Here is a 15,569-nt window from a genome sequence, read left to right as displayed (position 1 = left end):
CAGATGCATTATATATATATATATATATATATATATATATAACGTCTAATTCGCGTAAATAAATACTTAATTTGTATATATATTAGGTGTACAACTTTGCTTCCGCCATTTTTTTTCCGAAATTCGAGGCTTTATTGTAAAAAACTGGTTATACATTTATAATTCAAAGTATTGTCCATCGCTGGCCACTACTTTCTCCCATCTTTCGGGTAGCGTACGAATCCCGCGTTGAAAAAACTGGTTATCTTTTGAGGCTATCCACGAATCGATCCAATTTTTTACTTCTTCATAAGACCGGAAGTGCTGGTCAGCCAGGCCGTGTGCCATTGATCGAAACAAGTGATAGTCAGAGGGAGCAACGTCTGGAGAATACGGCGGGTGGGGTAGGACTACCCATTTCAACGTTTCCAAGTATGTCTTGACCATTTTCACAACATGGGGTCGAGCATTGTCATGCTGCAAAATCACTTTATCGTTGTATTGCGGGCGTTTGTCTTTCAATGCTCGGCTCAAACGCATCAATTGCGTTCGATACCGTTCTACCTTGTATCAGAAATTAAGTATACTAAATCATTTATTTATGCGAATTACATATTTCACCACTAGAACGTTACATGAAATACAAATACATGAAATACAAACAAAGTAGCCAATAATTTATTCCTTTTTTTCACAAATTAGCCGAATTTTTCATTTTATTTTGAAAGATTGTTTTTATAATAATATAATATCCCTTATGAAAAAATACACCCAAGTGTTGGCGATCCGAAATGATAAATTATTTTTAAATTAAATTGAGTGTTAACTCTCACATAAACTTTCAACTTGAGGATTAATACTCAATTTGAATATTATTTCGATCCACTATGCAAGCAATTCTCAAATAGAACACAGAAGTCATGAGGACATCATGACCTCATTCGTCACTTATAAGTCAATTTTTAGGTAACAAATGACGTCATGATGATGTTCTGTGATTTAATTATGACTTAATTATGACTCTGTGTTCTACCCTTATAATGTTATAAGTTGTATATTTTTTAGTAAGGGATCGTACTCTTAAATACTGGAGACCATTATAATCGCACTTAATTGACACATATATTCTTACGATTTAATTAAATATCCGGATGATTATACCCATTCCCGTCGAACATAACGGTCGAGGTCGAGACTCTTCTAATTTCCCTCTTTTTTCGGTCATTGCGAGCAATATTTTTTTCATTCTTCATCACATTCGCTTCCTGGAGGAATGATTCCATGTCGCAGCTATCATCGTTGCAACTGTCGTCGATATCGCTGCACTTCTCGTCACACGTTGGCGCTTCTAGATTCTCATAAATCCAGCGCAAATTCTCATTTTCTCGATTTCCCTTCTGCTGCATAAATTTACCCATTTTCATATTATAAAATTTCATAACATTAAATATATGGCTATCTAATTTATTTCGCTAACGGGAAACCTGCGTTTATTGCATTGTCACAAAGAATTGCACCTTAATACGCTATATATATGGACCTCTTAAAAGCATACATTTATAAGCTATTAAATCATATTTTTACCTATACTGCAAAAAACAATTTATAAAATTAAAACAACTTCTTAATGCTATAAAATTGCATCTTTTGTATTTTGAATTTTAAAAGTGACTAAAGCAATAATATTATATTTGAAAAAGCAGTTTCTTAATTATTTGATGCGATTATTAATGCGACATTAATATATATATTTGTATTTGAAAACTATTATACATTAATTTATCAAATTGCACTTGATATTTGAATCTAATAGAAGTCTAATTTTATTTGCAGTTTTACCATATATGTTTTATTTTACTATTCAACTTTTTCGATTATAAGAATATTTTTATATTAAATAACATTCTATGATAAAATTTATATAAAATTTATATTTTACTTTATTATTTATATTTTACTTTATTTTACTTTTATCTTAATTTTTTTGTAAGGCTTTACAAATAGAATTTAAACATTACAATTATTTATGTCTTCTAGCTGCCGGAAAAATATCAAGATGATTCTGAGATCTTTCTTAAAACAATCATTATTCTCATATTTTATCGAGAAAAATGGTAAGATGAAATCTATTCACAAATGTTAAAAACACTCACACGTGCAAAATACTTCATTTGGGACAGAAATATGTACTATAGTATTCGACATTTAACGGTAGTCTCGGTCTACTATCAGCAGCCGTGACTCGGCTATCAAGAGTAAGTACCATAGATATAATTGCGCATTGGGATGCACTTACGCACTTACTAATATGATATTAAGTTAATTCAATAAAAACAGAGGCACGAGTCAAGCGCAATTAAATTTATAAGGCGAGTATCCAAGCCTAACTCAAGTTCTTCTTTGATGTACTATATAATTGACAGCATATATGTATACATTAATTATATATTTACAGCTGCCGTATGTTATATAGTATTTATATTTATAAAAAGCACTAATGACAATATCTGAATTTGAATACATTACATTATATCACACACGAACACACACACACACACACACACACACACACACACACACACACACACACACACTGCGCCAATTTTTTCGAAATAAAGAATAGAAAAAATAATGAAAATTAAGATCAAAGGAGAATCAATGGCTACTAAATTTTATTCATATAATAAAAGAAATAAAATATATTTTTCTTTGATAATATGACATTTATTTAGGACTCGATGAGGAATAAAGCTCATTATTTCTACATCAAACAGGAGGATCCATCAAGCTTCAGCTCAATCGCGCAAAACGCCCACTTACCTGGGTATTCTACGTTTATCACGCAACTGAGCTCGGTTCTTCTATAGTTCGTCGAATAAGATGACATGACGCCGACCTACTAACATCAGTCACCAGCATCGGCAATCTATATATGGATTCCTGGTGAAGCGAATTAAAAACGGAACACGCGCCTCCGAACACGCATGATCTTTTTTAAGATCTTCTTTATGGACTCATTAGGTGTTCTTGAAGAGGTCCGCTTTTTTGATAATATTCCTTCTCGAGAAATGATTTTTTAAATAGCACTGAACTCCGCATTAGCGCAATCTAACCTTGAATGGAATTATTATTAAATCAGTCTATATTTTCTGATAATTTATGTTATGTTTTTGCTATTTAGAAACTTTTCTCTTTAATAATCAACAAATTTAATAAATAAAAATATTTAATACAAATTTAATAAATAAATAAAAAAATAAAAATAGACAGTAAATATATTAACTTATTAATTTATTTAAAATATTATAAATATATAATTTTTTATGTACCAGGTGTATAAGCTTAAATCCGCTGTTTTTTAGTTAGAAAAACACATTTTTTTTTTCCTAGGAAGCAAAAACAAATTATTCAAAGTACCTCGCTAACTATACATTTTTCCCATCTTTCGGGCAATTTGTGTATACCACGCCAAAAAAATTCCTCATCTTTCGAAGCAAACCACTCATCAAGCCATTTTTGGACGTCTTCGTAAGAATCGAAGTGCCGCTCAGCGAGCGCGCTCGTGGCCCGCGACGAAAACAGGTGATAGTCAGAAGGTGCCAGGTCTGGTGAGTAAGCGGGATGGGGTAGCACTTCCCAGTTGAGTGTCTCCAAGTAGTTTTGGACCATTGTTGATGTGTGCGATGGTGCGTTGTCGTGGAGGAAAATCAGCTTGTCTTATCTTTTCCGATAATACGGCCTTTTTTCACGCAGAGCACGGTGCAATTTGATTAATTATTGATATGCTTTTCCTGCATATGCTTTTTTTTTAGCAAAAAACTAGACATGATTACGAAAGAAAAAATGTATGTGTTGTATGAAATTGCTGATGATGTGCACTGGTTAATGTTGACAGATGTCAAATACATAAAAAAAAGTGTGTTTATATGCCCAGGGTAGCTTTGTACGCTCACTAATGCCACCTATGAGCAAACAGCGGATTTAAGCTTATACATCTGGTATATTGTATATTTTTTCTTTCTCTCTCATATGCATATTATGTATATATGTATATATATATGTATATATTGTATATCATGTACGTATATATATATATGTATTATATACACAAGGTGTATATAATACATGATTCTATTTTATTTTAAACACTGTCAATTTTCTCTAAAATTATTGATGTATTAAGAAATATTTCAGATGACAGTGAAACGATTTTGATTTGTATTTTGTGTTGTTTTTTTTTCTAGATAAAGATGCCAAGAAGATATAAAGATCATCTTTTTTTTTAATGAAATCATATAATTTTTTCGTATAATATGATTTCTCTAATTATTCTACATAAAAGTACTAAAAGATAGAATTCAAAAAAATTAATCGTTTCCAAGATATAATACATATTTTATATTATTATTATTATACTTTAGTCTAGCAAATTTTAACATATAAAATATCTAATAAACTATTAATTCTTCAATATCTCTACTTTTTTCGGTCTGTAATAACGTTACAACATCGTTATATTTCTACAATAACGGTAACAAATTCAACCATTACTTATTATTTTATCATTACTTTAATCCTTTATTACTTTTATAATCTATTCAACTTAATCTATTTAATAGATCGCATTATTTTTAATTGACTAAAAATATTTCATGATTGAAATTTTTCGAATAATATCAAAAAATATTTTGTATAAAAATGTTCTGTATCATATATCAAGCTCCGATAATCATATTAGTATTAAAAATCTATAATTTATATTCCTATATGGATTTATATTCCTCATATCATGGATAATAAATAATGTATTAGTTTCAATCATTAAATCTAACTTCTATAATTAAACAATTCAACATATTCCATATTTTTCTATTAATACGATCTTACTCTATCACTATATAAAGAATTTATTGCCAAATATTTATTCATTAAATAATAAAAAAATGTTAAAACTCATCGATCTCAATGAAACTTGATATCCAAATTCTAAAATCTTTTTTTACAATGACTACAGATATAATCTAATAAATTTTCTACTATAAATATTATAGTTTTCAATCCAAGAGCAATAAATTCATGATGGAACCAATAGATAGCGTCAATTAGTTTAGCAAAAACCCCGCTATGTCATATTAGGTGCCTATCTCATAATAGGGGACTTTCTTCTATGTGTATATATATATATATATATGCATACATAGAAGACAACATAAATTAGAGTAATTGAACCAATTTTTTACCCTATGAAAAATTATTGGATGCGTAAATAACAGCAAAGAGAACCTATTGAATGGACATCCCAACCTTTTTTCATAAATCAATGTAAGGTAATGTTCATGTTTTTGTGGTTCTTTTCCATATTATTACGAAGATTAGATCAAGACGAATAATCAACTTTGATTGTTCGTTCTTGTCTAACCCACGTAATAGTATAGAAAAAAACCACAAAAATGTGAACATTATCCTAAGAAGTTTGGTATACGAAAAAGGCTGGGATGTCCATTCTAAATTTTTCTCTGATAACGTGCGAACTATTGGTCTGAGTGCGAAAATAGACACGTTTGATATTAATTGTGAAAATAGTTACAAGATTTTATTTTTATTATACGAGATATTAAAAATGTACCTTTTACTCAATATGCTAAACCAACGTATGATATATCTATCAAGCATCTGATCTGTATTGCTAATAATTATAGATGTAAGGTAATTTTCTCATAGAGCAAAAAATTGGTTTAACCAGAGAGAAATCTGAGAGAAGACATGAAGACCAACCTTTTTTCTGTAATAAGGGAACTTTTATTTAACCGTAATTGTATATGCGCGCACATGCATATAGAATTAATTACAGAGTAGTTGAATCAGAGAGAAACCTGAAAAAGAATATGAAAACTTTTTTCTTCAACTATAAAATGGATATAATAATATCCATTTATTGACCGTAAAAATCATACAATCAATCAATTTTTTTTATATTAAATAAATTTTTTTATATAAAATTTTATATATCTGTAAAAATTGATCAATCATCTTCGAATATTCCCTTCTTACCGCCGAATGAGAGGGGAATACTTGACTGTGATTAGTCAATTTTTACAAATTATGGCATACGGTTACGGTCAATATAAACGCTTCCTAACCGCAAAATGGCCGCGCGCACTACTGTCCTCTGAAGAAATGATGTAAATTACGCAATAATATCCATTTTTTGCGATGCTCTTGATGAAAATAAATTGCCGAAATCGCTTAAATAAAATCTATCAAATTAATAAAAATTTTAACAATTTATTTCCATCAGGAGCACAACAAAAAATGAATATTGTTATGTAATTGAAGAAAAAGGCCTTCATATCCTTACACACTACAAAATTATAATTAAAAAAAACGCTCTCTCTTTGAGAATTAATTTCTTTATTTTTCTAAGCGATTATCCGTCCATCCAATATCGTACCCCATTCACGGTGTTTTGACCATCATATGGGAACTGCAATCATATGGGAACTGCTGCTTCGATGATCCAAGAACACTGTGAATGTTAGTATAGCTGTGATATATCTCAATAGGACTTCACATTCTTTAGGATTGCGTGAAACATTTTTTTGACAAACTTTATGCGTTCAAAACATTATCCGAATGTCCCCATGTATCGTTTTATCCTTGTTGTCCAATGAAACAAGGATAATATAAAACACAGGGGCATCCAGATGATATTTCCAAACGCACTACAATATTAAAATATATTTCTTTCATAAATAAATCTTGAGGCGCATATCTATATTCAATATTTCAGCGTTAATTCTCAATCATAAAGATTAACATTCAAATGGCACTTACATTCAATTTTTAAAATGATACTCAAAGGTTATTAAGCCGTTTAAGATTTACTAAGTCATCTACTAAGTGTCATGAATAAACTACGATTGGGTGTTACCATTAAATTCGGTGTATGGTGTATATACCAAACTATTCACCGAATTTAATAGTCACACCCAACTAACACTCAATATTGAACGTATATCAAAGCAACACCGAATATTTATAGTCACTCAATTGACATTGATGCTCAACGCTTAAGTAAAGCAATACCTAATATTGATCGACATTCAGCTTTGATGATAAATACCTAAATTTGAATATTAACATAATAAATTGAGGATTTTTTTTTCGTAAGGCCCATAAGACTCCTGGGTCAATTTCCCATTGGGACTCCTATGGGAAAATGTCCCATGGACGCCACAAGGAATTTACAGCAGAGACAACCATTCATATCACAAAAAGAATAAGAATAAGAATAAGAATTTATTTATATTCAATGATATAAATAGAATAAAATGTGAGAGCCAAAATTCATATTTTATTTAACTCTTAATTTAAAAAATTGTACATACATAGATAAGAACTATTTTCAAAACGACTTTCTAAGGCCCAATTGCAACAATGTTACTTTGATTTAAGCATCGACGAGATACTATTAAAGAAGGTCGGCATGGAAGTTAGCGTGATTAATTACTTAAAATAATTTAAGTGATTAAGGCTGGATTGTTCCACTTTTCGGTAAACTTCAGCTCACTACCTTACTCTCTCTTACTCTTTTATGATCATATTCTTTTATTCTTTTGTTTATCTAACAGATAAATTATATGCTCCTATGCTCGAGTAACAATTGTTGAAGTATGAATGTTATTATTGTACACTTGTACAATAATAAAAAGGATAACCGGAATGAATATTGTATACGGTGTGCCTGCTTCTGCTTGGTTCCAACTACCTAAAGATAAGTTATGGGACAATGATCATAGATGAATAATAGATCTGTTTTCTGTGGCTGAACAATATATACTTTTGGAACTTAAAGTGAAATTAAGTATATATATATATTTAATATTTGTAGAAAACGAGAAAAAGAATTCTAATGCAGTCTAGTGTAAAAACAGAAAACAGACCATATATACAACGAGTTCGGTATTTCATAATAAAGGGATCTTTTCTCTACTCTTTTTTGAAGATTTTTTTACAATCCTTACAGTTGATAGTGCGGAAATATTTCATATTAAAATTTTATATATATTGCACTTTTAAAATATAGAGAAAAACCTCCTAAGCGCTTAATATGAGATAAGCGCTTAATATGAGATAGCGGCATTTTCGCTAATAAACGCTACCTATTGATTCCATCATAAATTTATTATTCTTAGATTGAAACCTATTTAGGAAAATTTATTATTAAATCGTATCTGTAGTCGTTGCAAAAAAAGATTTTAGAATTTGGATGTCTTTAAGTTTCATTAAGATGAGCTTTTAAACCTTGTTTATTATTTAATAAGTAAATATTTGACAATAAATTTTTTATATAATGATAAAGTAAAATCGTATTAATAAAAAAATACGTTATATGTTGAATTGCTTAATTAATTATTAAAAGTTAGATTTGATGATCATAAAACCGAAAGGTGTAAAAATCGTAATATGAGATATTTCTAATACAAAGTATTTCTAATACAGTATTTCTAATATAAAATAATCTATGCTCCTATGTGAAAATCATTGTTAAAGTATAAATATTATTACATAAATATTAGTACAATAATATTAGTACAATAAAAAAGAAATAAATCAAAATAAATATCGAGTATATCTGTTTCTGCGATGCTTGGTTCCAAAAGAGTCAACTAGGTATAATGCATCGCATACTCATTTTGCACGTGCACTGGCTGTTTATTTGTATTTTAGAAACATTAAATAAAATTTTTTAATTGCAATACTGATGTACTTTGCGTTTTATTGATAATTTCTCGGGACATCTCATATTAGGAGCACAATTTTTTGACGTTGCGTTTTGCTCATTTTTTACATTTCTTTAATTTATAAAAAAAATAAAATTTGAATTAAATTTTACATAACATTATCTCAAAGCTTATTAAAATGATCTATTTTTTTATTCTGCCTATAGATTTCTAGCATTTATCCAAAATAAACTTGGTATCTCATAATAGAGATTTCCTTTAACTCTACAGGCGCATAATATTATTTAATATTTTAAACATACTCTTAGAATATTAAAAGTACATTTAAACCTATTCAATGTGCTCTTTGTTTCTTGTTTTTTCCCTTTTATTTTTTTCTCTTTTGCAACTGTTTTTTTATCGACAATTGTATTTTTTGCTGCGTATTTCTTGTTTCTTTCAAAATTCATTAACTTTTATCTTGGGCGACATAAAAAACCAAATAAGAAGCAAAAAGATAAGATGTAAAAAAATAACAAAAAATAAGAAACAGGTAACAAAAAGCATATTGTAGAATAGGCTTTAATATTCTAAGATTGTGCTTAAAATATTAAATATTATGCGCCTGTAGGGAAATATTATATATACTGTTTATTTTTTATTACTTTTTTTACTTTAATGAATACGTTATCAACTTTCTATAATTATAATATTAAACAATAATGAATTTCAACATTATATTTATAAAATCACATAGAACTTTGGAAATTATTGTCAAAGTTGTATAAAATTATTGTGTGTGTGTTTCACTATATAAAAATTAAACATACTTATATCATAAAACTTTAATTTAGTCAAATATTAATTCTACTAAAAATTACATTATTTTATTGATGGATACTTCTAGGAAACTTCTAGGAAATAAAACTAAAATCTTGCAAAACAAATACGTTGTATTTTTTATATGTATGTATTTTATTTTTGTTTTAATTATTTATTAATATATAATTTTTTATATAATAGTAAATTAATATAGTATTAGGTATGGGAAAAAGTTTGTGGCGATTTTTTAGTAAAATTAAAGTATTTTTCTGAGAGTATTGAAATTAATTTATTTAAATCAAATATGCTTCATTATTTTCTATAATATTTTGCCATTTTTGGGGCAAAGCCATAATTTCGATAGAACTTCTGTGGTTTCTGATCGAAAAACTGCTTCAAGTGATTTTCACAGGTCTCTTTTGAAGCTAGCTTTACACCATTAAGAGAGTTCTACAGAGACCTAAACAAATGATAGTCTGCTAGGACTATACGGTAGATGCATTAAACTTCCCAGCCAAGCTCTCGCAATTTTTGCCGAGTCATCAAAGATATGTGTGGTTGAGCGTTGTCGTGATGGAAGACGACACCTCTCCTATTGATTAATTCTGGCCGCTTCCTCTCAATTGCTTGTTGTAATCTCTGCACTGTTCATACTCTGTTCACAGAGTAGACTTCGGAATTAAGTATTTGATTGGACGATAACAGCTCATAGTGAACGATTCCCTTCCAGTCCCACCCTACACACACACACACACATACACACACACACATACAACATCACCTTCTTCCTCGTCAATCCAGGTTTTGCGATTGCTTGCGCCTTCTCTCCTTTCTTTATCCATGATCTTTTTCTAGTTGGATTGTCGTAGGTGATCCATTTTTCATCACCAGTTATCATTCTCTTCAAAAATAACTCAATTTCCGTTTCAGTAGCGTATCATAAATGTTAATTCGGTCCATCATGTTCCTAACACTCAACTCGTGAGGAACCCAAACATCGAGATTCTTTTTGTATCCAGCTTTGTATAAATGATTTAAAACTGTTTTGTGATCGATGCCTAGTTTCCTGACAATCTCCACAGTGCTCACATGCTTATCACGCTCGACTTTTACCATGTTCGATTTCATCGAACTTTTCAGTGATTGGTCGACCGGAGCGAGGTTCATCTTTCACATCGAAATTTCCAGCATGAAAGCGAGCGAACCATTTCCGTGCTGCTGATTTTGATAGAGTTTATCGTAAATAGCGCAAATTTTTTCACAAGCCTGTGCAGCATTCTTGCCTTTATCGTAGTGATATTGCAAAATGTAGCGAATTTTTTCCTTATTTATTTCCATTTTCAAAATAAAATAATTTTTGATCCACTTCACCGATTATTTCAATCTTTTTCAGCTCAAAACAAAGGTTAAAATGTCACTTTTTAAACGCACATTTAGTGTTGCCGATGCGATTAGTAGTTGCCGACTGCTGAGCATTTAATGCCATCTAGCAGGAAAAACACCACGAACACACCCAATATCTTTTTAAAATTTTATTTTAAATATCTTTGATGTATGTTAGCTATGTTTATATTTTAAATATCATTGTTAGATATTTTTAAATTAATTTGATTTATAAATGAAAAGTAAGTTTCAACTGTATCTACTCTGATCAGATAAAATTATTTTCATACAAATAATAATAGTTTAAAGTGATTGTATAGAAGACTTGTGAGGAAGGGGGGGGGGGAGGGCAATCACTCGAAACGAGCACCATTTGATGGGGAAAAAAAATTACTGTACTGCTGCAGATAGCAATTTTTGAACAAGAATTTTTATTTCCTCACTGTGCACCGGTATTTAAAAATGAGTTGATAAGCGAAGTGGATATTAGTGAAGTAATAAACTTTCGTTTTATAATTAATATTTACTTGGTTACCTCCCGTTTTCTTCGGTTAAGAGATGCATATTATATTTATCTATAGTCCTTTAGTTTTTGAGTGAATTTCTAAATACTGGTTTTACACTATAATTGAAAATGTCGCTCCTTGTCTAACACAAGGAATTCCTTGTCTAGCACATATTAAAAGTATTAACTTTAAATGCAATTATCTTTTGAATATGCCTGGTTCCTCCCCCTCCCCTTAAAATGATATGTATAGAGAATATCATTAACTTTAAATAATAAAAAATAAAAAAGCTTCAAACAAATCTCAAGAAAAGTCATTATGCGATACAACCATTTTAATAGGTACACACAATCATAAAATACACTAGAAAAAGAAACATAAATTTATCAACATTATAGTATACGTTACAATAATTTATCCAGATAACATTTATGTTACATAAGATATCTAAAAGATGTCTTTCAGATATCTTATGCAACATAAATGTTTTCTGGATAGATTTCATTTCAGCACATATTGGACTAATATTTAATATTAAAAAAATAAAAAGTAATTATAGAATCAATTGCTAGTATGTAGTTATTAATTTCAAATTTCCAAATTCCATTTAATTGTAAACATTAAATTTGAGATAATTGCTCTGAGAAATTTATTCCTACAAAAACTCATAAAATGCCAGAAACCACAAATGGTCTTACACTTTACCCTTTTATTAATGCTTATGCTGCTTTTATCAAAGATAAAGTCCTTCAGAGTTTACCGTCGTTATTATACTTGCAGAAAATATAGCAGTCGATCGAATGTAGCACACTTCGACCATATTTTAGCGTGAGATTATTGAATTACAGCAGAGCAATAATGATTTTAAGATACATATAAGCATTTCCCTTTGTGGAAAATCGCGCAATTTTCGCTGCATGATCGTGAAGTGATAATCAGCTAACTTTATATTCATAGATCATGCAGTTTTTATGACATAATTGTCAATCGATACAAATCAACTCTCGTAGACTTATTAATTGTCAAGAAGCGGTTATAAAAAATATAGAGGAAAGTCTCCTATTATGAAATAGGCGCTTAATATAAGATAGCGGCGTTTCTGTTAAACTAATAGATGCTATCTATTCCACCATGAATTTATTGCTTTTTGAAAACTATTTAGTAGAAAATTCATTATTAGATGCCTGTAGTTATTGTAAAAAAAGAATTACGTATAACACAATTTGCAAAGCTGCTCAAGAGATTTTGTTTTATTCATAAATACGTAGTATGGCAATAAAGTTTGGTGAATGTTATGATAAATATTAGGTGTACAACTTTACTTCCGCCGTTTTCCTATAGATGGCTTTAGCGATAAGTGGTCGAAATAAATAGATCATAGACGTCATACAATAAACTTGGGCATCTGTCAACATAACCCCATAGAAACATTAGTCGATTTGTGTCTGCATCATAAAGTTATTCTCGATTGAAAATGTCAGTTTACGAGCCAAATTCTCATCATTTGCGGGAGGTTTTAATTTTTTGCTTCAATATGAAGAAATCTGTGAGGATCTGAGGATCATCGAATGCTCTCAAATACTTATGGTGAGGCCGTTATTAGTGAAAGAACGTGTCGTGAGTGGTTTCAATGCTTCAAGAACGGTGATTTTGACGTCCAAGATCATGCTCTGTATTTGGTGGGATCAGCTCGGCGTAGTGTATTATGAACTGTTAAAACCAACTGAAACAATCACAGGCGATCGGTATCGAACGCAATTGATGCGTTTGAGCCGAGCATTGAAAGACAAACGGCCGCAATACAACGAGAGACGATAAAGTGATTTTGCAGCATGACAATGCTCGACCCCATGTTGAAAGTGGTCAAGACATACTTGGAAACGTTGAATGGGAAGTCCTATCCCACCCGCCGTAATCTCTAGACATTGCTCCCTCTGACTATCACTTGTTTCGATCAATGGCACACGGCCTGGCTGATCAACACTTCCGATCTTATGAAGAAGTAAAAAATTGGATCGATTCGTGGATAGCCTCAAAAGATGACCAGTTTTTTCGACGCGGGATTTGTACGCTACCTGAAAGATGGGAGAAAATAGTGGCCAGCGATGGACAATACTTTGAATCATAAATGTATAACAAGTTTTTTACAATAAAGCCTCGAATTTCGGAAAAAAACGGCGGAAGCAAAGTTGTACACCTAATATATACCACTTAGGCACGATTGCATCAACGTTACTTTAATTTTAAATTAGACTTAAAATTGTATCTGCCTCATTTTAAAACCGAAAGGAAGGAACAGATAGAAAGAATTTTAAGCCTCGCTTAAAATAACGTAGTGTTGGTACAAACTTAATTAATATATAAGTGACCTTTAATGTCTTTCCCCTAAGTAATCCCTCGGTCCTAAAAATAATATATTCTGACAATGTGTTTATAGGGTAGGTTTGTACAACTTGAGGAAACTTTCTTTGTTTCTTGTTATCACACAATCTCAAGTCATCTCAAGTCAGTCTCAAGAATACTCAAATTATAATAATATCATAAAGTATCATTATGACCTGTTGTAATAAGTTCATTTTTAAGTATTAAATGACATTATGATATGATTCTATAATGATATATGATTCATTATAACTTAATTAATTATGACTTTATGTTCTAGGATTTTGATTCAAAATCCTATGATTCAAAATGTGTACGTTCTTGAATCAACGTTGCATTGACATTTCACTGAATCACTCTCCCCACATCTCCGATCTTGCTCCAGCAAATTTCTTTTTGTTTCCTAAATTAATGAAAGAAATTCGATTTACAAATATTTTCAACATACAGAACTATATAAAATAAGATTTAAAGCGATATTCAAAGATGATGATTTTTCACAAAGTTCCCGCAAACTATACAAACATTATCAGAAGTGTATTATCATTTTTATATAATATTAATTAAGTGTTTATTTTTCATTTAGTTTTCATAAAATTCATCGAACTTTATTATTACACCACGCGTGTATATTTGATTTTACCATTGTATTGAGAGTACAAATTAATTCGGTCCGTTTCCCTAAAGATGGCTCCAGCTGCTATGAATGGTTCATAGTAACATCTGATTTTGGCGGTTTCAGAGAGGTTAAACATCTGCTAATAAATTTCGCTTTGAGTTTCATACAAAAATCTTGATTTTTACTATGTTTAAAATGTCGAATTTTGTGTTAACCAAGCAACATTTGCGGAAGGTTTTGATTTTCTGTTTTAATTGGAAGAAAAGTGCGGCTGAAGCCCATCGAATGCTTGTCGAAGTTTATGGTGACACTGCTCCAACTGATAAATCATGTAGGGAATGGTTTCGACGTTTCAAGGATGGAGATTTCAGCGTTGAAGATAAGCCTCGCTCTGGACCAAAAAAATTCGAAGACAAAGAATTAGAGGAATTACTCGAAGAAGATCAGAATCAAACGCATGAGAAGTTTACAGAATCAATGAGGGTAATTCAACAAGCCGTTTCTGTACAATTGAGAGCCATGGGAATGATTCAAAAACAAGGAAATTGGATGCCTTATGAACTGAAACTGAAAGAGACGTTGAAAGGCGTTTTTTCACTTGCGAACAGCTGATTCAAAGACAATAGAGAAAAGGTTTTTTGCATCGGATTGTGACTGGAGAAGTGGATATTCTATGACGACTCCAAGAAAAAAAAATACTATGCTAAGCGATCAATCGTTGCCATCGACTTCAACATCAACATCAAGGCCGAACATTCATGGTTCAAAGATCATGCTCTGTATCTGGTGCGACCAAAAGGGTCTTGTTTACTATGAGCTGCTGAAACCTTGCGATTGCATTACGGGCGATCGGTATCGGCTATAATTGATTCGTTTGAGCTGTGCATTGCGAGAAAAACAGCCGGAATACGAGCAAAGACATGATAAAATTATTCTTCTTCATGAAAACGGCCTCACGTCACTAAAGTCGTAAAAAAATATTTGGAAAATTTCAAATGGGATGTTTTACCGCACCCGTCGTATTCTCCGGACATTGCTCCTTCTGATTACTTGTTCCGTTGGAACAAGTTTGTTGTTCCGAAGGATGTAGCAAGTCACCGATTCACTTCTTTCACAGAAATCGAAAATTGGCATCTCCAAAATTGAATCGCCTCC

General features: G+C 30.8%; 1 pseudogene; it reads right to left on the bottom strand.

The window, feature by feature from the left end:
• The window catches only part of LOC105623241, a 34,442-nt pseudogene that overhangs the window by 2,328 nt on the left and 16,545 nt on the right, over positions 1-15,569 (bottom strand).

Source organism: Atta cephalotes, assembly GCF_000143395.1.
Source record: "Atta cephalotes unplaced genomic scaffold scaffold00054, whole genome shotgun sequence".
Lineage (NCBI taxonomy): Eukaryota > Metazoa > Arthropoda > Insecta > Hymenoptera > Formicidae > Atta > Atta cephalotes.
This window is presented reverse-complemented; position numbering and strand designations above follow the sequence as displayed.